This window comes from Triturus cristatus, chromosome 11, assembly GCF_964204655.1.
Source record: "Triturus cristatus chromosome 11, aTriCri1.1, whole genome shotgun sequence".
Taxonomy (NCBI): domain Eukaryota; kingdom Metazoa; phylum Chordata; class Amphibia; order Caudata; family Salamandridae; genus Triturus; species Triturus cristatus.
The window spans coordinates 949,213,878-949,239,582 of record NC_140594.1 but is presented as its reverse complement, the minus strand read 5'-3'; the positions used below and the strand labels follow the sequence as shown (position 1 = coordinate 949,239,582).

The 25,705-nt window shown below is 46.2% G+C and overlaps 1 long non-coding RNA gene across 1 annotated transcript; it reads left to right on the top strand.

Annotated features, from left to right (window-relative positions):
* The first annotated feature begins 2,574 nt into the window (after positions 1 to 2,574).
* On the top strand, positions 2,575 to 7,577 carry LOC146785733 (uncharacterized). The gene is made up of 4 exons (XR_014970468.1): positions 2,575 to 2,647; positions 2,970 to 3,067; positions 3,335 to 3,442; positions 6,102 to 7,577. It is a non-coding gene; the product is annotated as an uncharacterized LOC146785733 (long non-coding RNA).
* The last annotated feature ends 18,128 nt before the right edge of the window (positions 7,578 to 25,705 follow it).

Below are 25,705 nucleotides of genomic sequence, written 5' to 3'. Positions count from 1 at the left end.
TGCCACACCCAATACACCCCAGATGCATCCCTTACCCCATGGAGACTTCCAAACGTGTCCGTGCCTGTAACGCTGAGTCAGCCCACGATGTCATGTCCATGAGGAATAGCAGTGCCACAACAATGCAACCAGCAAACGGCATGCGCAGGTACCTGGGGAAGAGAGACACACAAGAAGTCAGCCACAAAAAGCACAGCCACTTGCATGTGCAGTTAATCGACACATGTATGGATGACAACATGCTAGGTCACAATTATGACTGGGGAAATACTACCATCACTGCCACCATCACTCCAGTGACACACCCACACACACCTCTGACCCACGTGCCATACATGCAGGTGGAGACACACATCACAACGCATGCCACACGGGGACCAATGCGTGCACACTCAGACCCTGGTACTCACCACTAAGCAAAGAAGTCGCGTATGAGCCGAGTCCGGATTTCCTCTTGCGGCTCCACATCCTCCACATCACTAGCCCCATTGCCAAGCCCTTCGTCCTCCACGGGTGGATGGTCCTCGTCATGTTGATTCAGGATGAGTGGCACAGCTCTTTCAACTGCCATGTTGTACAGCATGCAGACCTTCGCCGGGGCATAAGGGAGTGCACCGCCGGTCTTGTGGAGGCACCGGAATCGGCTCTTCAGCATGCCAAACGTCCTCTCTATCACTCGCCTTGTCCGGCCATGGGCGGTGTTATAGCGGAGCTGGGCCGGCGTGATGGGGTTGCGGAGAGGTGTCAGCAGCCAAGGCATGTTGGGATAGCCAGCGTCCCCTACATGGGAAGCACATGGACATCGTTAGAACTGGTGTAGCGGTCGTGCTGGTCGGCTATACAGAATACAGGACAGACAGACTGTACCCACCAACAACACATGCCCGTTCGTTGCGCAGCTGCATCATCATATCAGGCATCCCGCTACGCCTCATGATGTAGGCATCGTGTGCTGATCCTGGGAAACGAGCACAGACATGTGAAATTACCATATTGGACAGACACACCACAAGGGCATTGATGGAGTGGTAGTGCTTCCGATTGCGGTACGCCACCTCCCGTGCGTGTGGTGGTACCAAACCTACATGTGTCCCATCTATGGACCCAATGACATGGGGCATCCCTCCCAGGGCATAGAATCCACGCTTGACCTCAGTCATCTGTTCAGGGGTTGGGAACTTGATGAAGTCATCCAGGTGAATCAACATGGCCTCCAAGAAATCATGCAGCACACCGCTGAACATGCTCTGGGGGATGTATGACGTTACAACGCATGCTATTACAACGCATACCTTTACAACGCATTTTTTACAACGCTAGTTCTATTACTACGCATTACTTTACAACGAATTCTGTTACAACGCCAAACCTATTACAATACTGAAAAGTGCTGTTACAACGAAGTATATTACAACGCATACCATTACAACGCGATTTTTTTTTTAAAATTAAAAGTACAATAAAATCTGGCACGGGATGCAGGGAAATTAGGGGTTTTAGGGTGGGGAAGTGTATTAAAACGTGGAGAAGAACTGTACGTAAATCGACCAAAATGCAGTAACAAATTAATACTCGGGTATTAAAATTAATACTCGAGTATTAAAATCAATGCTCAAAATTCCCCATAAAAATCCGTTTTAAGACATTTGTAAGTTTTTAAATAATAATGAAAAAATAAATTACAGTACATACACATTTTTAACATGAAAAGATCGCAAACTAAGTAAAGTAACGAAAACATAACACACATACACACAGGCGCCATTTTAACCATCTCACTTATAAAACTTGTCCTACCACAGTTTCTATGTAAACAATACCAAAAGACATGTTCCAAAATGGATGCCAAAACGGGGCAAATGAATGAAAACAAAATTTCTTTAAAAGCATTTTTAAAATATCATTTTCCACAGTAAAACAAAGCATTAAAAAAAACACAACGAACGCAGTTTTTAAAAAAATTAATAGTGACACACAGTAAAACTTATAAATACAAGTGAGACACCATTTTGCACTCAGTTGATTATCAACTAGCAGAGAGAGCAGACGTAATAAGCTGACCCTCTGTCACCTGCACTGCGACCTCCTCAGAGAGAGCACGGAATTCACAACAGAGCAAGTACTAGTAAGTTATTAATATATATGTAAACGATAGTTTTTAGAAAAATATATTTTCTTAAACCACAAAAAATATTTTTTCACTTAATAATAAAAACTTAAGAAATGAACTGTTTGCAATATATTATCAATAAAATAAAACTCAAATTTAAAACAAGTAATTTATTTTCCTCAACCAGAAAATCGGAAGATTTTTACATTGCACAGCAGCTGAACCTATTTGGACATCCCCACCACGTAAACGACTTACAAACTCAATTGTTTAGGTAAATGTTATTTTTGTGGCATGGTTTTACTTGTAAAATTTATTTATTAAAATTTCATAAAGTCATGTATGCCAATGGTGTTTTTTTCTAATACTCAATCACACCGCATAAAAATCAAAATTGTCTTTTTATAACCAACGTTGACAAAGGAACATTTTTTTTTTTTTTTTTTTCTCCAACAGTGAACATCTTTTCACAAAAACCTTTTAACCTCCAGCAAACATCAGTATAAAGGCACGATAACAAAATACCTACTAGAAAAGGTATGTTTTCTTTCCCATTTTATTATAACGATACATTAGAAATCCTTTCTTTTGCAATTATTCCTCCTGTATCGTACCTAATTTGAAAACTAATGGATAGTTTTGAGAAACAATATTCAATTTCTTCTGTAGGAAAGAGCACCATCAGTGATATTTTTGTGTAGGGTAGGGGTACATATCTATATTTCTACTACAGTAATGTGTTTTAATTAGGACAGTATCATGTAGTACTAGTTATATTGTATGTCTGTTTAATTTTAAAAAAACTCAAGTACTACATTTCTACCCACCGTTAATTATCTTTTTTTCGCCTTTTTTCCAGAACAGAAAAGATTTTTTTTCTCACAACTAAAAATTTGAGCCAACAAAGAAAAACATCCTCTACCACCTCATCCACAAAAGCAAATTCTCAAAAACAAGGTATTTATTTACAGCACGGATTCTTTACCTTCAAAATATTTGACTAACTATCACATAGCTAAATTTCAAAGAAATAATCAATGTAATTATGATTACATTTTCAAATTTTAGATTTATATTTCATGTCTAAAGAATGTATTTTTCATTACGGAAATAGTTATGTGCAGCAACTTATATCACATGTGCAATTTTTGTGGAATAATTTTACTAAACACATTTATCACCATCGTTCTGTTTTCAAAGTTTATTCATTTTTCACTTTTCCAGACATTTATTTATCCATTCCCCAACAAATCACCTCAAAAGTGTCTACACAAACCGACTCAGCAATACCACTGAACAGGAGTCTGCCAGAAAACCAATTCGGAAAAAAAGGTAATTTAGACAAACATTGTAAGTTGCAACAACTTTTAAAATGTACCATGCTGTAGTGGTAACAATTTACTTTTCCAAAATCTGGAAGGTGCAGCAGTTGGGTAAGTGTTGGATAGTGTAGGGGTATTAATTTACTATTCTAACTCCAGGGGGTGCAACAGTAGCGTAAGTGTTGGATAGTGTAGGGGTATTAATTTACTATTCTAACTCCAGGAAGGTGCAGCAGTAGGGTAAGTGTTGGATAGTGTAGGTGTATTAATTTACTATTCTAACTCCAGGAAGGTGCATCAGTAAGGAAAGTGTTGGATAGTGTAGGGGTAACAATTTACTATTCTAACTCCAGGAAGGTGCTGCAGTAGGGAAAGTTTTGGATAGTGTAGGGGTAACAATTTACTATTCTAACTCCAGGAAGGTGCATCAGTAGGGAAAGTTTTGGATAGTGTAGGGGTAACAATTTACTATTCTAACTTCAGGAAGGTGCATCAGTAGGGAAAGTGTGGGATAGTGTAGGGGTATCAATTTACTATTCTAACTCCAGGAAGGTGCTGCAGTAGGGAAAGTGTTGGATAGTGTAGGGGTATCAATTTACTATTCTAACTTCAGGAAGGTGCATCAGTAGGGAATGTGTTGGATAGTGTAGGGGTAACAATTTACTATTCTATCTCCAGGAAGGTGCTGCAGTAGGGAATGTGTTGGATAGTGTAGGGGTAACAATTTACTATTCTAACTCCAGGAAGGTGCATCAGTAGGGAAAGTGTGGGATAGTGTAGGGGTATCAATTTACTATTCTAACTCCAGGAAGGTGCATCAGTAGGGAAAGTGTGGGACAGTGTAGGGGTATCAATTTACTATTCTAACTCCAGGAAGGTGCTGCAGTAGGGAAAGTGTGGGATAGTGTAGGGGTATCAATTTACTATTATAACTCCAGGAAGGTGCTGCAGTAGGGAAAGTGTTGGATAGTGTAGGGGTATCAATTTACTATTCTAACTCCAGGAAGGTGCATCAGTAGGGAAAGTGTTGGATAGTGTAGGGGTATCAATTTACTATTCTAACTCCAGGAAGGTGCATCAGTAGGGAAAGTGTTGGATAGTGTAGGATTAACAATTTACTATTCTTACTCCAGGAAGGTGCATCAGTAGGGAAAGTGTGGGATAGTGTAGGGGTATCAATTTTCTATTCTAACTCCAGGAAGGTGCAGCAGTAGGGTAAGTGTTGGATAGTGTAGGTGTATTAATTTACTATTCTAACTCCAGGAAGGTGCATCAGTAGGGAAAGTGTGTGATGGTGTAGGGGTATTAATTTACTAATCTAACTCCAGGAAGGTGCATCAGTAGGGAAAGTGTTGGATAGTGTAGGGGTATCAATTTACTATTCTAACTCCAGGAAGGTGCATCAGTAGGGAAAGTGTTGGATAGTGTAGGAGTAACAATTTACTATTCTAACTCCAGGAAGGTGCATCAGTAGGGAAAGTGTTGGATAGTGTAGGAGTAACAATTTACTATTCTAACTCCAGGAAGGTGCATCAGTAGGGAAAGTGTTGGATAGTGTAGGAGTAACAATTTACTATTCTAACTCCAGGAAGGTGCATCAGTAGGGAAAGTGTTGGATAGTGTAGGAGTAACAATTTACTATTCTAACTCCAGGAAGGTGCATCAGTAGGGAAAGTGTGGGATAGTGTAGGGGTATCAATTTACTATTCTAACTCCAGGAAGGTGCTGCAGTAGGGAAAGTGTTGGATAGTGTAGGGGTATTAATTTACTATTCTAACTCCAGGAAGGTGCATCAGTAGGGAAAGTGTTGGATAGTGTAGGGGTATCAATTTTCTATTCTAACTCCAGGAAGGTGCATCAGTAGGGTAAGTGTTGGATAGTGTAGGGGTAACAATTTACTATTCTAACTCCAGGAAGGTGCATCAGTAGGGAAAGTGTGTGATGGTGTAGGGGTATTAATTTACTATTCTAACTCCAGGAAGGTGCATCAGTAGGGAAAGTGTTGGATAGTGTAGGGGTATCAATTTACTATTCTAACTCCAGGAAGGTGCATCAGTAGGGAAAGTGTTGGATAGTGTAGGGGTATCAATTTACGATTATAACTCCAGAAAGGTGCATCAGTAGGGTAAGTGTTGGATAGTGTAGGGGTAACAATTTACTATTCTAACTCCAGGAAGGTGCATCAGAAGAGAAAGTGTAGGATAGTGTAGGGGTATCAATTTACTATTCTAACTCCAGGAAGGTGCAGCAGTAGGGTAAGTGTTGGATAGTGTAGGTGTATTAATTTACTATTCTAACTCCATGAAGGTGCTGCAGTAGGGAAAGTGTGGGATAGTGTAGGGGTATTAATTTAATATTCTAACTCCATGAAGGAGCTGCAGTGGTGAAAGTGTTGGATAGTGTAGGGGTATTAATTTACTATTCTAACTCCAGGAAGGTGCATCAGTAGGGAAAGTGTTGGATAGTGTAGGGGTATCAATTTACTATTCTAACTCCAGGAAGGTGCAGCAGTAGGGTAAGTGTTGGATAGTGTAGGGATAACAATGTGCTATTCTTACTCCATGAAGATGCATCAGTAGGCAAAATAAAGGATTGAGTACATGTTATGTTTTGTTTACAAATATTAATAAATATCAAGCTAAATGTTTTATCTTTTCTCCTTTTTTCAGATAATGTCTAGCCTTGGAGCAGCCAACTTCGTTAAATCCAGGAAGGGCAAAAATCTGTTAAACCATGGTGGATACATATATAGTAAGGAAAGAATAAGTTTAACTAGAAATCATTGGAGGTGCGTGCAATACTACACTACCCATTGCAGTGGCAGAGCGGTTACTGTTGATAATTTGGTTGTGAAAACCACAGAACATAACCACTCTGCCTCTGCAATGGATGTAGAAATCAGAGAGACAATTAATGAGATGAAAGCTATTGCAAGCACCTCCAATGATTCTACAGGATCCATTTTAAGGGAGGTTGCACAGCATGTCCCTAGTCATGTTGCTAGCAACATGCCTATAATACCCAATTTGAGAAGAATTATTCAGAGACAAAAGCAGGCAAGTAATATTCAATTGTCTACACCACATACATTCTCTGACATTAGAATTCCTCATGATCTTTCTATTTCTTTTTCTGATGAACCTTTCCTTCTGCATGACAACGAAAACCCTCAGAAACGTATTTTAATTTTTAGTACCCCCCGTAACCTTGCTAAGTTAGAAAGTAGTGAAATTTGGATGATGGATGGGACGTTTAAAAGTACACCCCATCCTTTCACTCAAATTTACACTATACATGCTAAGATTAACAATAGTGTAATTCCCTTAGTGTATAGTTTGCTACCTGATAAGACTTCTGCAACATACACTGAACTTTTATCAGTGATTAAAAGCAAAACATCTGCAAGTCCTCGAAAAATAATAATCGATTTCGAATTGAGCATGATCAATGTGATCACCAAAACGTACACGGATACCCAAATTCAGGGATGTTTTTTCCATTTTTCGCAGGCATTTTGGCGTAAACTACAAAAAACATCCCTAGTTGCAGAATATTCTCGGGATAGCAAATTACAGTTTGAACTAAAAAAATTAACTGCACTTTGTTTTGTTCCTCCCGAAAGTGTGGACGAGTACTACACTGCAATTATAGAATCTGTTTATTATACGAGTAATGAGGAAAAATTGGCACCCATTCTAAATTATTTTGAGGACACATGGATTGGACACCTAAGCAGATCGGGTCGCAGGAGGAAGCCACGATTCCATGTGGAGTGGTGGAACTGCTACACGAGTTGTTTAGAGGGAGAGGCCAAAACAAACAATGCCATTGAGGGGTGGCATAACTCCTTCAATCATACAATTGGAAAACCACATCCGAACTTCTACTCATTTTTGGAAACTTTGAAGAAGGAGCAAAGTTTCCAAGAAATGAGATTAGCACAAACACTCGCAGGTAGTCTAAACCCACGAGTAACAGTCAAAACAAGGGAAATGTCTGAGAGACTATTGGCAATTCTACAACAGTTTTCGTTGTGTGTGGCTATTGACTACCTCGAAAATCTTTCTAACATTCTTTCTTTTTAAAACAATGAATTTGCTTACTTTCCTGCTTTGCTAAAAATTATAGTAATTACAATGATTCAATTGGCATACAAAGATTTTTTTTAAAAAAATTTTTTCAAATTAATAAGTCGGGTTTTTTCCATTTTTTCAAACAAATCTTCATTTCATCAAAACTAAACCAATGTTGAAAAATTTTACTGTTCCATAGTATTCGAAACATTTAACATTATTGGTACGCCATTTTTCAAATTATCGAAAAAATCCAATTTAAATTCCGTCAAAACCAATCACCAAAACTCAATCCGAACTATAAAATAGAAATTAAACCATATTCCTTAATACACATTGCAGCTGAATTGTCATTTGTATTTCAAAATAAGATTTACAAAATATTAAAGTACGCACAATTTTTTTACCAAGAAATGAAGATCGACAGTACATCTTTATCTTCGGAAACAAAGAAATCAACTGTCTAAACCGTAACTTTTTATTTAGAAAGAGTTACATACTTTTTTAAAATAACTAACTTACTTTCAGCGACCCGACATAGGCATGTATTAATGACATTAATGTGGACATGTTTAACAACTTTTAAAACATCTATTAGTTTTCCAGCAACCTCCCCTTATTCTTTCCTTACTATATATGTATCCCTTAAAAAGGTTTAATCTATAATATCAACAGAAAATATTTCCTACCTGGACGCAGATCAGCTTCCTGCTGCTTCCTCCTCCGATGCTCTGCAAAATGGCGTATTACGTCGACGCACACGTCCTTACGTCATCGCGTGCTTCTCTATTTATGGCGGACTACTTTTTTACATTCAACTGTAATTAAATGTTAATATATGTAAATAAAATATTTATATTTTGTTTAAAAAATAAAACTTACTTTGAAAAATTAATTTTAAAATATGTTTAATTTTTTCATGTTTTTTAAATCAAATAAAATAGTGAAATAAATATTTGTTTCCTATCTTTATTTTTAATTAATTTTTTAAATCTCCAATATTGTAATTTAATAACTGTAAAATTACTTAATATGTTCCTTACCTTGGCTCTATTGCCTTTTCCTTTCAAAACTTCCTCTTACTTCACTTTCTGTACCTTCTTTTCTTGATCCGCGGGCTGTATATGCTAAGGCTGCCAAAATAAATAAAGGACAAACACGCTCATAGACTTCAATGGAAAACCGTGGGAAATAAATTCAAAAAGTAAGTTATAATTGTTATTTCTGATTTCTAAATTTTAAAAATTGTTAAATTGGTATAATTATTACTGTAAATATTTTTTAATGTTGATATTAATATTTTAAATATATTATTAATTTATTTATATAATAAATTAATCAAAAATACACTTCCATTTATTTATAAAAGGACACTTTCTTTTAAACATATAAATACTCTTGTCTTTTCATATGTGATAAAAATACTCTAGTATTTAAAAGTAGGTACTCAATCATTTTTCTATATATTTAAATATTATATACTCTTTAATGTTTAAGAAAATTTATTTTTAAGTAGATAAATACTCAACATTTAAACTAAGTTTTTATTAAGTATCTATTTTTTATATTTTAAAACACTAAACTAAATGTTCAAGTATTAAATTTTAAAAAATCAAGTATTAATCATTTCTACATAATAAAATACACATGCATTAATATTTTGATTATCTACTCACTTTTTTGAAACTACTATAGAAACTAAAAATACTAAACTATTATTTTATCACCAAACAAACCAAACTTTTCTACCAGGCACAATACTCAAGTATTATTATTTTTATAAACTACTCACTTTTTTCAAATAAATATTGCATTTTTTAAAAAATTTTTAATACTCAAGTATTTATTTTACTGCTAACCAACCAAACTTCTCTACCAGAAAAAATACACAAGTAATAATTTTTTTATTAACTACTGCCCTTTTTTTAATTACAATTGCTATATTAAAAAAAAAAAAAAAATACTCAAGTATTAATTTTAATGCTACCCAACTAATAAAATTTAGATAAATATTTTGCAAAAAAAAATGCGTTGTAATAGTATATGCGTTGTAAAAGTACTTGCGTTGTAAACACATGCATTGTAAATACATGCGTTGTAAAAGCATTACCACCAAATGCGTTGTAAAGGTATATGCGTTGTAAAGGTACTTACCATACAATGGAACGCGTTGTAAAAGCATGCGTTGTAAAAGTTTTAGCGTTGTAAAAAATGCGTTGTAATAGCACAGCGTTGTAAAAGTTGCGTTGTAAAGGTAGTTCCCCTGCTCTGGGACATGCCACCAACATGAGCTATGGTATTTTGGAAGGTACCCGTGGCCAGAAAATGTAGGGCAGCCATTACCTTCAGCTGGGGTGTCAGTGCCGTCGGATACCTGTGCTGCGGTTGCAGGTGTGGTGCCAGTCTCGCCGTCAGCTCCAGAATCAACGGTTGGGTGAAGCGGTAGAGCCGGATCCTGTCATTCTCCTGCATGGTCGCCAAGTCTGGAATTCTTCGGGCAACAGGAGGCGCTCTGCAGTAATTTGGAAGTGACAAGGAAGAGTGAGTGCACTACGAGAACAACTCATGTCTACTGAGCACATGTAAATCTGGCAATACACACATGCCACATAGGGAGTCAGGCATGTGCTACATGCCCAGGACACGTATGGATGCAAGGTGACACTACTTCCAAGACCCAGCTACACACGGTGATTGAGAACCTCCCCATGCCACGCCATGGAAATAGCTGTGTCCCAGTGCAAGTGCACTGCCCGACGCAAGACAGGAGTGACATACACCCACACATCAGCAGAAGTGTGATGCCGATTGCAGAGACTGGTAGCGGAACACTGGAACCACAGGTCACATGACATTACACTAGTCCAGCCCACACACCTTGCCATGAAGGTGCACATGTCATGACTCACCACACATTCCTTGTGAGTTTGCTGACATGGCCTTGTCACGCTACTCCGTGTCCCATGCATACATGTGCACCTCACATCCGATAACACATGTGGCATGGTGTTGGGAACAGTGTGCAATGACAATCTACACACAGCCACATGTTGGTTGCTGCAACGGCTGCAGCTTTTGAGGGTGCTACAACATCAACCTGATGTAAATCCCGGACACATATATGACATAGTCACATTGTGCACTGTGGGTAGTGACAAGTCATGTGTCATGACCCCTGTACCGGGCATCATGGGACACTTCCGTGTGTTGGTGTCCTTGCCATGCCAGTGACGCTCACCCCAAGTGCGCAGTCCCACATGCACACATGTCAAAGGAGTCAAGGGCATGCCTGGCACACATTGCACCCTCACACAGTACACATGTACACATCTCATCATACATCTGGTGCCTTCTCCACTCAGGAGGCATGTTCCACATCACAGCCTGTGACACCTGTGCCCCACACATGTAGTAATGCACAGACGATGCCTTGATGTCCATTCCTGGACAAGTATGTCCATCCATGGACAAGTATGTCCGCCCTATTCCTACATGTGTGTCGCCTATCACCACAGTGATGTGTAAAAACCGCCGTACTGCTGCTGAGAGGGCCTGTGCATGTTTCCAAATCACTGTGGGAGTGCTGCCGTATGTGTACCCATCGTGATGGCGAGCGTACAGGCATTTGTACGGTCCGTACCACTACGGGTACGCATACGCGTGCAGACCCATAGTGATAGAGAGCGTACATGCGTGTGTACGGTCCGTACCACTACGGGTACGCATACGCGTGCAGACCCATAGTGATGGAGAGCGTAGGCATGCATGTACGGGCCGTTGCCATGCATTTGGGGTGCCCTAGGGCCCCGAAACGCATCGTACCTGTGTGTGATGCTCCAAATTACATAGGGGACAAGTATTAAGGCCTACATGCATGCTGGTTGTCATGGAGACCAAGTTCAAAATTCGAAATTGTTCTGGAAGGTGCACAGCAGAAGTCAGTTGGAATTCTTCTACTTTGTTGCAATGTGTTTGTGGGGCTGACATCATGCAGGAGAATGAAACCGATAGAGAACCCACAGACTGCTAGGTTTGAAGGGATTGGTGGAAACATAGGATGCAAATGTGAGTGACCAATCACTCTGTACTCCTGTGCATGAGACTGGGCAGAAGGGCACATATAAGGCAGCCAGGTCCCATGAGGGAGCACTTGCCTGCACATCTTTGCATTCGTCGACCCAGCTGCTGCTACTGATTCCCTGGAACCATGTCAAGGGCTGTGGAGAGGACACAGCCATTCACCCTGGAGGAGAACATGGCTCTGCTGGATGTGATCCTCCCACAGTACTCCATGCTGTATGGGCGACCAGGGTATCAGGTGAGTGCATAGGCCACTGCCACAGACTGTCCCTATGTTGTGACTGTGACTTCTGCCATTGCGTCCAGGTGTAACACACATGCCATGTACTGTCGGGGGGGTCCCAGGGGGGGGGTGCCTGATGTCTCCCAGCAGTGCCCTGAGACAGGAGGGGTGGGGGCCTATCACTCACAGCAGTGCCCTGAGACAGGAGGGGTGGGGGCCTATCACTCACAGCAGTGCCCTGAGACAGGAGGGGTGGGTGTGATGCACAGTGTGAGCCTTGATCATTGATTGTGACATTGCCATCATTCCACCTGTGTACCCACTGTGGCACGTACTGCTTTTTCCCTCACCAGGGGATGATGTCCCTATGACAAAGGTGCAATGCGTTGGCTGCATGACATGCCTTGTTGTAACCAGCTAATTTGTACCCATATGTCTCTCTATGACATGTGGCTGGTGTATTGATGTGGTGTCACTTGTTCCTCCTCACAGGTAGGCGCCACTGCCAAGGAGCAGATCTGGCTGACCGCCGTCAGTGCCGTGAGGGGTGTGGATGGTCAGAGGCGGAGCCTGCCCCAGGTGAGGAAACGCTGGCAGGATATCCGGTGCTGGACGCGGAGGATTGCACGGCTCCTGCTGGGGGACTCACCTGAGAGCCACAAGAACCGCGGCGGCCGCCGTCTGAGCCACCTCCACAGGCGTGTGCTGCCGGTGGTCTTTCCAGACCTGGAGAGGCGCTTACAGGCGATGCAGCAGCCGGAAGGGGGTAGGTACATGTGTGTTTGTTGTGTGTCACCGGCATTTGTAAGGGCACAGTAGCATGAATTTACTGGCAGGGTTTAAAGGTGCTGTGCAGATCCTGTTTGCCCCAGTATAGCGCTGTGCCCCTGCCACCCTTCCCCTCCTTGCAATGTGTTCCCTGGTCTGTGTGTAGTCACTCCTTCACAAGGTAATGTAGGCTGGCGCTTTGTCCACGAGAACAATGACTGTAGCATCATGTGTGGGGGTGGTGTGTAACAGGTTGTGGGACCTTGCCTGTGCACTGTCAAGTTCACTGCATGTGGGTTCCATGTCAGTTGGCACTGATGCTGACTCCAGACATGGGAGTTGGTCTCTCATGTGTCATGCCTTACAGCGCGCATGTCCTATGTAGTGGCCTGTGACATGATGTGCATGAGTGTGCGATACACATAGTGCAGGGATGGTGACGTGTGTTGCAGTCATTACCATTCAGTAGCATGTAGTTGCGTGCCCACTACTGTCCCCTGGGGCACCTTTTCCTCAGTGGTGTATGTGTCATCATAAACGTGGCCAATCTCAGTGTCTACAGCGTAGGTTGTGCTCTGTGCCATTGTCCCCTGTCACCATGTATATAGACGTGCTATTTTGTACAGGTGTCCACTGTGCAGCCTGACCTGATTGTCCTTCTTCATACTCACAGTTGCCAGTGCCTGTGTGTCTTGTTATACTCATCTGAGGATGGGCACTGGTACCTCATTATTTGTACAGGCGCACCTTGGCTGTTTGGCGTCCAATCTTGCTTTTTGCCTGCCCCTGTGTGTATCACCCAGAATATGAGATGTTGGTGCCACCTGTGTCTCAACAATTTGCCTCGTGTAGGGTCTTGTTGGGGCGGACAATGCCTATGTGTCAAATCCTGATTTCCACTTGCCGGGTCTGGGCAGTGTGTGATGTGTCTGGACACACACGCAATGTGCAGTGACCGAGTCATGTTGGGCATGTTTTCAGCATTACCTATGCAGCATGTGTCTCAAGTTCATGGATATGGTCCCTGGTCATCGGTATTTTCGCCAACGCTGTGTGGTGCAGATGCAGTGCTGGATTGTCCCCAGGGCCTGGGTGCAATGTCAGACTCCGTTTCCTGTCTTTAGCTATTGTCTCATGCTCTCCATGGTATTTCAGTGGCATGGTGGCTCAACCAACTGTGTGTTTCATGCCCTACATCGGTACCCTGTTCAGTAGATGTTAGGGATCTTCCTTTTCAGGCTATGCAATGTTACCTATGTAGATTGGACTCATGTGACAGATGTGTACAGGTGTCTGATTAATTTCTGTCTCTCCACCCTGCCCACAGCATCGTCGGGGGACACAGAGGGAGACATGGACACAGACCAGGCGGAGGGACCGAGCACCAGTGCCAGCCGTGACATCGGGTCTGGCACATCGAGTGGGACAGAGGCGGAGGAGAGTGTGGCCGAGGACCTGTCGACTGGCACATCAGACTACGAAGCTGACAGGTCCGAGGACGATGTCTCCGAGTGGGTGGAGGCTGCACCAGCAGCTGACAGCGGAACAACACCTCGCACCGCCCCCTCAGTTTCCATCAGCCGCCTCCCACTTGCTCGTGTCCCTTCCCAGCGTGCCCGGTCACAGCATGTCTCCTTCCTGCCAGGCACCGCACCCCCTGCCCCTGTCTCCACTGCTGCCGCCAATGCAGAGTCTGTGGACATCCAGCGGCAACTGCAGGTTGGTCAGGCTGCGATCCTTAATGTCCTCCATGCCCGCGGCAAAACCCTCACCAACATCGAGGCTTTCTTGGAGGGCATTCATTCATCGCAGGCTGACCAACGCAACTTGCTGAGGTCCATCGACTCCACACTGACTGCAGCAGTGGGTCTCCTGCAGCGCGACCTCCCCCCACCTACCCCTGCCCCATCCACACTTCCCACTCCCATGCCTGTCCCACGTACACCCAGACGTCGGCATGCACCCACATCAACGGGCACCACACCAGCAGGGAAGGTCCACCGCACTCCTCCTGACACGCACACACAGGGTGAGGTAGGCACACCCACTGGGTCGGGGGGCAAACGTGTGACACGCAGCCATAGTGGGAGTCCGCATTCCACCCAGTCCACTCCCTCCAAATCCCCTCCCCTCAGCTCTCCTGGCCACATCTCCCCCAAGGACTCCTTCATGGCCGCTCTGTCCCTGAGCCCCACGGTTACACCACCACGCAAGCGGTCAAGGAGGTCCCCGGTGAGGGTGGTTGAGTCTCCCCCCTGTCTCCACCCTCCCCCAGTGGCGCTGCGACCCATCCCTCTGACCCCCCCCCTCCTTGGGGCCTGAGGTCCCTTCGGGTGAAGGGGACTCCCTGGAGGACCTTGCAAAGGTGTGTAGTGCCATCCTGGCCTCCGCCTTTGGCCCTGCCCCACCCCCTGTGGTGGAGTTCTCCATCCCTGCACCCACAACGCCGCCCCTTTGCCCTGATGTCCCTGCGGTGCCTGTTGCTTCCCCCCCCCCCCCTGATGCCCTCACCAGTGTGGAAGACGATGCCATTTGACTGTGCAGGCAAGGTAGGGGACACGCATCCCACTGTGTCCCCCATCCAGCTGAGAAACATTGACTGCCCTATGGGCTTTGTGAAGATTGAACTGCCTGCGATCCACGGACATTGTGCTCATGCTGAATAAAGCTTAATTTTTTTTTCATTATCACACTACTGCTATGCTGGTATTGGTGTTGGTGGGGTTGCTACATGGTTTTGGGTGGTGTGTAAGGGTTTGGGTGTGTGGGATGTGTAGTAGTGTACTGCTCATTGGTGGGACCCTGGGATCTGTGTGCCATCACAAGGTGTTGGCTAACTTTCTTTGTTCATGTTAGCAGTTACTGCATGGTGCACTTGTCCCAGGGTGTATTCCTTCCTCTGTGTACCCAGCTTTCTTCCCTGCAGGGTGTTCCCAATGTTTAGCGCAGAGCTGTGTCTACATGAGCTGTGTGTGTGACGGAGCCCTTCTACTTTGGCCATGCATGCAGGGCCATGTGTCCACCTGCAACAATCGTGGCATCCTTGGTGATCACTGTACTTGTGTGTGGAGTCTGTTGACATGAGTTCATGGGGACATGTTCCCTTGTAGCCAGTATGCATGTGGATAATTCTGGCCTCACACACATGTGTTACACCCCTCCTGTCTCAGGGCACTGCTGGGAGGACTCTGCACACACCCCTCCTGTCTCAGGGCACTGCTGGGAGGACTCTGCACACACCCCTCCTGTCTCAGGGCACTGCTGGGAGGACTCCACACCCACCCCTCCTGTCTCAGGGCACTGCTGGGAGGACTCTGCACACACCCCTCCTGTCTCAGGGCACTGCTGGGAGGACTCTGCACACACCCCTCCTGTCTCAGGGCACTGCTGGGAGGACTCCACACCCACCCCTCCTGTCTCAGGGCACTGCTGGGAGGACTCTGCACACACCCCTCCTGTCTCAGGGCACTGCTGGGAGTGATAGGCACCCACCCCTCCTGTCTCAGGGCACTGCTGAGAGGACTCTGCACCCACCCCTCCTGTCTCAGGGCACTGCTGGGAGGACTCTGCACACACCCCTCCTGTCTCAGGGCACTGCTGGGAGGACTCTGCACACACCCCTCCTGTCTCAGGGCACTGCTGGGAGTGATAGGCACCCACCCCTCCTGTCTCAGGGCACTGCTGGGAGGACTCCACACCCACCCCTCCTGTCTCAGGGCACTGCTGGGAGGACTCTGCACACACCCCTCCTGTCTCAGGGCACTGCTGGGAGTGATAGGCACCCACCCCTCCTGTCTCAGGGCACTGCTGGGAGGACTCCACACCCACCCCTCCTGTCTCAGGGCACTGCTGGGAGTGATAGGCACCCACCCCTCCTGTCTCAGGGCACTGCTGGGAGGACTCTGCACACACCCCTCCTGTCTCAGGGCACTGCTGGGTGGACTCTGCACACACACCTCCGATTTCAGGATATGTACGCTTGGAACATACACGGTGGGGGTACGCTCAATGCATTCGAGGTGAGGGTACGAGTCTACTTACACTGGTGTGGTGGGGGTACGCTCCATGCATACGCGGGTGGGGGTACGGGTCGTACTTACACTGTTGGGCTGGAGGGTACGCTCCATGCATACGCGGGTGGGGGTACGGGTCGTACTTACACTGTTGGGCTGGGGGTACGCTCCTTGCATACGCGGGTGAGGGTTCGAGTCGTACTTACACTGTTGGGCTGGGGGTACGCTCCTTGCATACGCGGGTGAGGGTTCGAGTCGTACTTACACTGTTGGCATGGGGGGTACGCTCCATGCATACGCGGGTGGGGGTACGGGTCGTACTTACACTGTTGGGCTGGGGGGTACGCTCCTTGCATACGCGGGTGAGGGTTCGAGTCGTACTTACACTGTTGGCATGGGGGTACGCTCCATGCATACGCGGGTGGGGGTACGGGTCGTACTTACACTGTTGGGCTGGGGGTACGCTCCATGCATACGCGGGTGGGGGTACGGGTCGTACTTACACTGTTGGGCTGGGGGGTACGCTCCTTGCATACGCGGGTGAGGGTTCGAGTCGTACTTACACTGTTGGCATGGGGGGTACGCTCCATGCATACGCGGGTGGGGGTACGGGTCGTACTTACACTGTTGGGCTGGGGGGTACGCTCCATGCATACGCGGGTGGGGGTACGGGTCGTACTTACACTGTTGGGCTGGGGGGTACGCTCCATGCATACGCGGGTGGGGGTACGGGTCGTAGTTACACTGTTGGGCTGGGGGTACGCTCCTTGCATACGCGGGTGAGGGTTCGAGTCGTACTTACACTGTTGGCATGGGGGGTACGCTCCATGCATACGCGGGTGGGGGTACGGGTCGTACTTACACTGTTGGGCTGGGGGGTACGCTCCATGCATACGCGGGTGGGGGTACGGGTCGTACTTACACTGTTGGGCTGGGGGGTACGCTCCATGCATACGCGGGTGGGGGTACGGGTCGTACTTACACTGTTGGGCTGGGGGGTACGCTCCTTGCATACGGGGTGGGGGTAGGGTCCGTACATATCCGTCCCCACGCTATGTGATGTTTGTGCGGCCCGTACCCAGGCCTTTGCCACGTGGGTGCGATCCGTCCCGCCATTGTTGGGGTGACGTGTGTGGGCGTGGTCCGACTCGTACCCACGCTCTTCAGGCGTGGGTACGGGACGTACCTGTCTGGTTGTGTTGCCGGTTCGCGTGGTGACGGACTTCCGTTGTGGCGGTCGCTGGCTTATCAGGACACGCCCCCACCCCCTCGTGGTGACCAGGGCATGGGAGTCAGGTATGTCCAGGCCATGTGTGGTGTGTGACTTATGTGGTTGTTTTGTGGCCTGCCCTGGTCGTGCCACCCCCACCCCACCCCACTTTCCCCCCTCCCTTAGTTATTCTGACCTTCTGCGGCGTCTGCGTCGTAACCTGTAGAGGAGGTGTACTGCTATGAGGGCAGGGATGACTCGTAGGTTCGGGTCCATGTCTGTCCGTCGCGTACTGGTACTCCTTGCTCGCGTCGTCCTGTCGCGTACGGGTCCTTCTTGATCGCGTCGTCCTGTCGCGTACGGGTCCTCCTTGGTGGCGTCGTCCTGTGTGTCCGTCACGTACTGGTCCTCCTTGTTCGCGTCGTCCTGTCTGTCCGTCGCGTACTGGTGGTCCTTGTTCGCGTCGTCCTGATTTCCCGGCAGTTTTTGGCTGCCGCAAAATATTCACCGTGCGGGGTGACGTCGGTGCGAATCGTGATTCCTGGGTCGTGAATGGCTGGCTGCGAGCGTCCCGACGTCAGGTCGGCGCTTTCCCGGATCGCATTGGTAGGTGTTTTTTGGTTCGGTCGGGCTTTTTTACGATTCGTACGGTGATGGTGTACCCGTGCGAATCGTAATTCCTTGTTTGTGAAAATTGACGACCGGGTACGCGTCGGGCGGAGATTGTGCTCCGTCCGACGGTTCGTACCCGGTTTTTGCAGGATCGTGATCGGCACCAAAGGTGCCGATCACGATCCGGTAAAAAATTCCCCCGTGCGACTCGTATCGGGTCTTTTTACCGTACGAATCGTACAAGTGCCGTACGAACTGGCAATCACGATTCGCATGGTAAAAAGTCCATACGAACCGCACTGGGAATCATTCCCCACACGTCCTCGGGTCGGAAAATGTGTCCGACACGTCCTCGGACGATTTACCTTACAAACGTAAAAATCCAAGTCCGACCGAGGAATCACGATCCATCCCGTGCGTCCGAGCGTACAACCGTATGGAAAAAACACCGTCCGCACCGAACACCTATAGCAACCATGGAGACATGTGCCCGCATACGCACCCAACACTCCCCCCAGCCCCCGTACGTCCGACACGTACCCCCCGTATATGTATACCCCCACCCGTCTAGGTACACCCCAGTACGTTCCAGTCGTACCCCCACCCCAGTACGTGTCGTACCACCGTCAATGTACACCCCCCACCCCTGTACGTGTCGTACCACCGTCTATGTACACCCCAGTACGTTCCAGTCGCACCCCCACCCCAGTACGTGTTGTACCCCCCGTGTACCTACACCCCAGTACGTTCGAGCCACACCCCCACCCCAGTACGTGTCATAGCCCCGTCTACCTACACCCCAGTACGTTCCAGTCGTACCCCCACCCCAGTACGTGTCGTACCCCCCGTGTACCTACACCCCAGTACGTTCGAGCCACACCCCCACCCCAGTACGTGTCATAGCCCCGTCTACCCACACCCCAGTACGTTCCAGTCGTACCCCCACCCCAGTACGTGTCGTACCCCCCGTGTACCTACACCCCAGTACGTTCCAGCCACACCCCCACCCCAGTACGTGTCATAGCCCCGTCTACCCACACCCCAGTACGTTCCAGTCGTACCCCCACCACAGTACGTGTCGTACCACCGTGTACCTACACCCCAGTACGTTCCAGTCGTACCCCCACCCCAGTACGTGTCGTACCACCGTCAATGTACACCCCCCCACCCCTGTACGTGTCGTACCACCGTCAATGTACACCCCCCCACCCCTGTACGTGTCGTACCACCGTCTATGTACACCCCAGTACGTTCCAGTCGTACCCCCACCCCAGTACGTGTCGTACCACCGTCAATGTACACCCCCCACCCCTGTACGTGTCGTACCACCGTCAATGTACACCCCCCCACCCCTGTACGTGTCGTACCACCGACAATGTACACCCCCCCACCCCTGTACGTGTCGTACCACCGTCTATGTACACCCCAGTACGTTCCAGTCGTACCCCCACCCCAGTACGTGTCGTACCACCGTCAATGTACACCCCCCACCCCTGTACGTGTCGTACCACCGTCAATGTACACCCCCCCACCCCTGTACGTGTCGTACCACCGTCAATGTACACCCCCCCACCCCTGTACGTGTCGTACCACCGTCTATGTACACCCCAGTACGTTCCAGTCGTACCCCCACCCCAGTACGTGTCGTACCACCGTCAATGTACACCCCCCCACCCCTGTAAGTGTCGTACCACCGTCAATGTACACCCCCCCACCCCTGTACGTGTCGTACCACCGTCTATGTACACCCCAGTACGTTCCAGTCGTACCCCCACCCCAGTACGTGTCGTACTGTGGTAAATAATTTAATTACCGGGACTTAATTTGATACAGAACATAATAAAAATAGCTCAATAAATAAGAGGCAGAATCCGTGGTATTAGAGGTTCGGAATGGGCTTTATTCTAATGGACGATTCGGAATCGTGGCCTCCAGGTTCCATCACCACGGAGGTTCAGGAAGTGAAGTACATACATTATTGATAATTAATCACTTTTATACAATAGGCATTACAGTGAAGCAAATGCGAGAGGCGTAACAATTGATAGCAAAGATAACATTTCACATGCGTAGCTGAAGGAGGCGTAATTGGGAGTAACAAGAAAACGTCATTGGTTGTGATGTCACATATGGGTGGATCTATGAAATAATTTCGCAATGTCAGCAGAAATACTTGGCAGAAATGCGCGCGCAGCAGCATGACGTGTGATTGACGTGCAGCTAGGGGGTGAAGGGGACTTGACATTTAGCTCTACATGTGGCGACAGATGTCTGGAGGGTCAAGTCAACCAAATCCCAAATCATATCTAACATCCTATGTTTAAAGAACTATGTTATCCAAAAGAGAGGCCTTCTTGGAGTAGAATCTTATTCTATACTGACTATACTGACTGTTAGTGCGTGTACAAGCGTCTAAGTGTCTACACTAGATGCGAGGGCAGGAATCTTCCATAGTAACAGGGCTATGAATTACTTGTATAAAGACAGAGAAACCGGGCCTTTGCTCGGTAGCTGGCAGAATGTTTACTTAAACTACTAGACAGGAATGCATTGGGCAGGGAGCGGAGCAGATAATTTCGAAGGTGAAATACAGTTCTTGGCAGGCAGCAAGCTGATGTCAGGCATCGTGAGCCGCGCAGAGGATGGGACAAAGTTCATGGTCACAGATGCAGGCTCGGACTGGAGCTTCAGAGACAGAAAGCAAGAAAAGCTTGATGACAGAATCAGGGCCTACTTGCCTGGACTGTAAAATGGCATAAGTGAACCATATAAAGGCGGTGGCCTTTTGTACTTAGGAATGGAATATCCGGCCCATTCATGGCGGATCTGAAAGAGGACATGTTAACGATGGACGCACATGTATTTGCGTCTTCATAACTAGAACTGGAGGGAACATACATGTACTTGTAACATGCACATAGAACCGTTGGGGTCCAAGATAGGGGACATAACTGACCAGAAAAATCCATATTTCCACATTCCCTCCTTGTCCCCTACTTGCCCGTCAAGAGATATCAATCTTCATCAATCCATTGATCTGTTCATATAGCATCATTTGTTCTTCTTTCTTCTTCCGGGATCTTGAACGAAAATCTTGATGTGGAATACACGATGTGGCACACAGACCACAAATCGCTGGTCCACATTGCAGGCATAAGCAGCAACTGAATAGTATGAGAAGGCCAATACCTAGGAAGGATAGAACTCTCCATCCCCAGGCTGATAACACGCTCCAAAACCACCCGGACCAAGTCCAAGTGCCTGGATTCTGGTGTATCTGGCTCACAATCTTATGAAGGCGGGTTATAGCTTTATATACAGATGGCGAATTTTCTGGTATGAAAATGCAGCAGCTTGATCCGATGACCCTACAAGCTCCGCCCCTATCGGCCAGGATGACGTCAAGGACAAAACGATTTTGAAGCACAACAATCCGCATAGCAGACTGCTCTTCTGTTAAATTGCCTAAGGCGGAAATAGTTTCGTTCACTACTGCTTCAAGGGTTCTAGTTAATCTACGTATCAGCTTACTATTAGTAACGGTACCTATATAGGGAAAGAGACCTTTATTGAAATCTGTGTATTTTTCCCATGCTGTTTCAGTGTAATCGACTATTGGGAGATCTCTCCTTTCTCTATTGTGTACTAAATGAGTATTTCTGTGATAATCAGGAGGAGCTAGAAAAACAGGTGGCAAAAGGAATCCAATGTAGCAGGTACCATCCCAATCTAGAGGCAAACGTACATATGCCGTCTGACCACATATAAAATAGGAATGGCGGGAAGCTCTAAATGTCGACTTGCCTTGATCACTGAATTCTATTACAGTGGTGCATCTACTATGGCCCATATGTATGGAACCATTCTTTCTTACACATAATTCACCTTTTACTGGAAATACTGACATGGCGGGCAAACTTGGAGTGACTTCGGATTCGACATTCAAGATCAAGAGATTAAGCGTAAAATTACCTAATCCATATACTTCATTTTCTAGATCAGTTCCTGTTCTTTTGGGAAATCCCTCCTTGTTGGGGTGGCAGACTTTAAGTAAAACTAAGTTCAGATTTCCCCATACCCAGTTGTCTTGATAAACTGCAGAATTTGAATCTAAGGAATTAATTAAGCTAAACCATGCTCCACAGGAGCCGTTGTGTGTGAACGGGTATGGAAAAAGAGGTAGAATTCCTTTATAGTTCTGATAGGGAGGGAGTCGGCCACATATCCAACAATTTGTAGCATTGCTAACCTGATGGGAATGATGTAACATACTAATAAAAGTGTTGTTGCGCAGCGCAAATCTGTATGACAATTCATGCGGAGGTAATTCGCTAAAAGAATGTTCAGCAGTAATATTATAAACATGTCTAGAAATAGGATAATATATGTGCAACAATATACTTGCAATAATTATTAAAAGACTTAAGAAAAACAAAATTAATAACGTCACTGTGCAATGACTACGCAGTGATTTACAGTATGCATGTCGTTTCAACATTTTTCGGGTTTTTTCTCTATTCAGATCTAAGGGATACATGTCAGAGACAAATTCAACCGCTTCACCTTGGAGAGGACTTAAACAATCGAATTGCCCGACTGATTAGATCTGAGTTTTAGTTTATAATGTTCGTGACTATTTGATTCAACCAAAGGAAGTTTTGAGTCAATGGGTGAAGACACGCGAGGTGTAGTTTTTACATCTGATGGTAGTCCATAAAATTTCTTGATATGACTTGAATGTACCCAGCCTTTTCTGCCTTCGATTTTCACGGCTGTCCTTGTGGTGAGCAAGACCAATTGCGGCGACCTCCACCTAGGATCCAGCTGAGTCTTTCGATCAAAGTTCCTCACTAAAACGAGATCCCCCGGAATTACGTCATGGGGTTTCACCTCAGTGTTGTCAGGAAAAGCTGCAGCTACCTGTGAACGACAAGATTGTAGTGCAGACATCAAGGAAGCCAAATAATCTGTCAGCATATTACAGTCAATATCAGTTATTTTACGTGGTATAGGCGTCCCCCACATATTTGGTGGTCTGCCAAAGATCACCTCATACAGGGATAGCCCTGTTCGAGAGTGTGCTACCATTCTCATGTAAAAGAGTGCAACTGGTAATGCTACTACCCAGTCGACACCTTTCTCCCTGCATATTTTGGACAATCTAATTTTCAGGGTCTGATTATGTCTTTCCACGAGACCTGCTGCCTCGGGGTGTCAGACACAGTGGAATTTCCACTGATAGCCTAACAAAAGTGAAACGTGTTTCATTAGTTCGGATGAGAACGGCTGGCCGTTATCTGAGTAGACAGCACGTGGTAAACCGTATCGTGGGAAGAATTCTCGAACTAACTGTTTGGCAGTAGTCGGGGCAGTGTAATCTGAAACCGGGTATGCCTCTGTCCAACGGGAAAGAGCACAGACAACTACGAGAACATATTTGAATCCTCGACATCGTTCCATCTGGATATAATCCATCTGGAGGATTTCAAAAGGGTGATCAGGAGGCTGAAATCCACCCTGCTCTACGGGGATGCTTTTTCCTGGGTTGAACTGACAACAGATCATACAGGTACGAACTTTTTGTTTCGCTGCTGCTCGTAAATGTTTGTTGAACCAAATGTGTTGAATGCTGTCTAGCATAGCTTTCTCTCCTAGATGCGCTGGACTATGGACAGTGTTAATAATGACTTGGACCATTGAATCAGGAAGGAACCACACAGATTTTTCTTTCGTCATCCATCCTTGATCCGTTTGGATCCCTCCTAATTCGGTCCATTTCCTTATTTCGTCTGGAGTAGCATGTGTCTGTATGTCAATTACATCAAGAGTGGGATCCTTAACCATCATGCAATGTGTTGGCGTCTGGACTATTGTCTTTGTCATGTCGGATGTTTGAGTTTGAGCAGTCTGTTTAGCTGTTCTGTCAGCTAGATCATTGCCTTGAGAAATGATATCAGTAATTTTCGTATGAGCTTTGCATTTCATAATCGATATTGCAATGGGTAAATGTATTGCATCTAATAAGGCATGAATGAGGGGTCCGTGCTGAATGTGGGCACCGTGAGAAGTTAAATAACCTCTCTCTCGCCACAGCACGCCGAAGTCATGTACAACTCCGAATGCATAACGTGAATCAGTGTATATGTTGACTTTTTTATTTGTGGCTTGAATACAGGCCTGTGTCAGAGCGACGAGCTCTGCTGCTTGAGCGGACAAGGTATTTGTACACTTGGTTTCAATAATTTCAGTGTCTGTTGTGACTGCGTAAGCGGCCACTAACTCTCCTGTACCTGTTCTCATACATGAACCATCTACATACAACGTCAGGTCTGGATCTGACAATGGGACATCTGTCAAGTCTTGTCTGGGTTTCGTCGTTATTGTAATAACTTCAATACAATCATGAGCTAGTGGGTCTGTTCCATTTACAGGTAAAAGTGTGGCAGGATTCAATGTGTTACAACGTCTGATTTCTATATGTGGCTGAAACAATGTTAATTCGTAACCTGTAAGTCTTGCTATGGTCAAGTGTTGTGTTTGCGTTCGATTCACAAGAACCTCTACTGCATGTGGTACTTGTACTGTCAATGGATGTCCTAACACTATGGCATCGCTTTGTCTGATTGCTAAAGCTGTCGCTGCCACTGATTTCAGGCACGCAGGCAGAGCCTGAGCTACGGGATCTAATGTACTAGAAAAATAAGCACACGGTTTGTGTGATCCTGCTTGTTCCTGTGTGAGTACTGACAAGGCAGTACCTTCTCGTTCTGTAACAAAGAGTGTAAAATGTTTTCTGTAACATGGTGTTGCTAAAACAGGTGCTTGGCATAGAGCTTTCTTTAAGCTTTCAAAAGCTAGTGTGTGTTCCTGAGTCCAAGGGAGGACAGTCGATGTGGCTGCCTCCTGTGTTGTTAATTGAATGAGTGGTTTTGCTAGAAATGCATACTGAGGGATCCACTGCCTACAATATGAAGTGAGGCCTATGAAAGCCCGCACCTCCTTTTGTGTCTTGGGTATTGGCATGTTAGCTATTAACTGAATGCGATCTGGTGTAAGCTGCCTTCCCTCCTTGGACAGCGAGTGACCAAGGTAAATAACTCGCTGGACACAGAATTGCAGCTTAGAAGGGGACACCTTGTGCCCCTTTTCGGCTAGAAATTGTAAAACCGTCAGTGATGCTTTTTCACATTCAGGTTCGCTTCGGGCGGTGATCAGCAGATCATCGACATATTGAAGCAGAGCAGTGTTGACTGGCATGTGTATACTGTCAAGTTCTCGTTTCAATGCTTGGCTA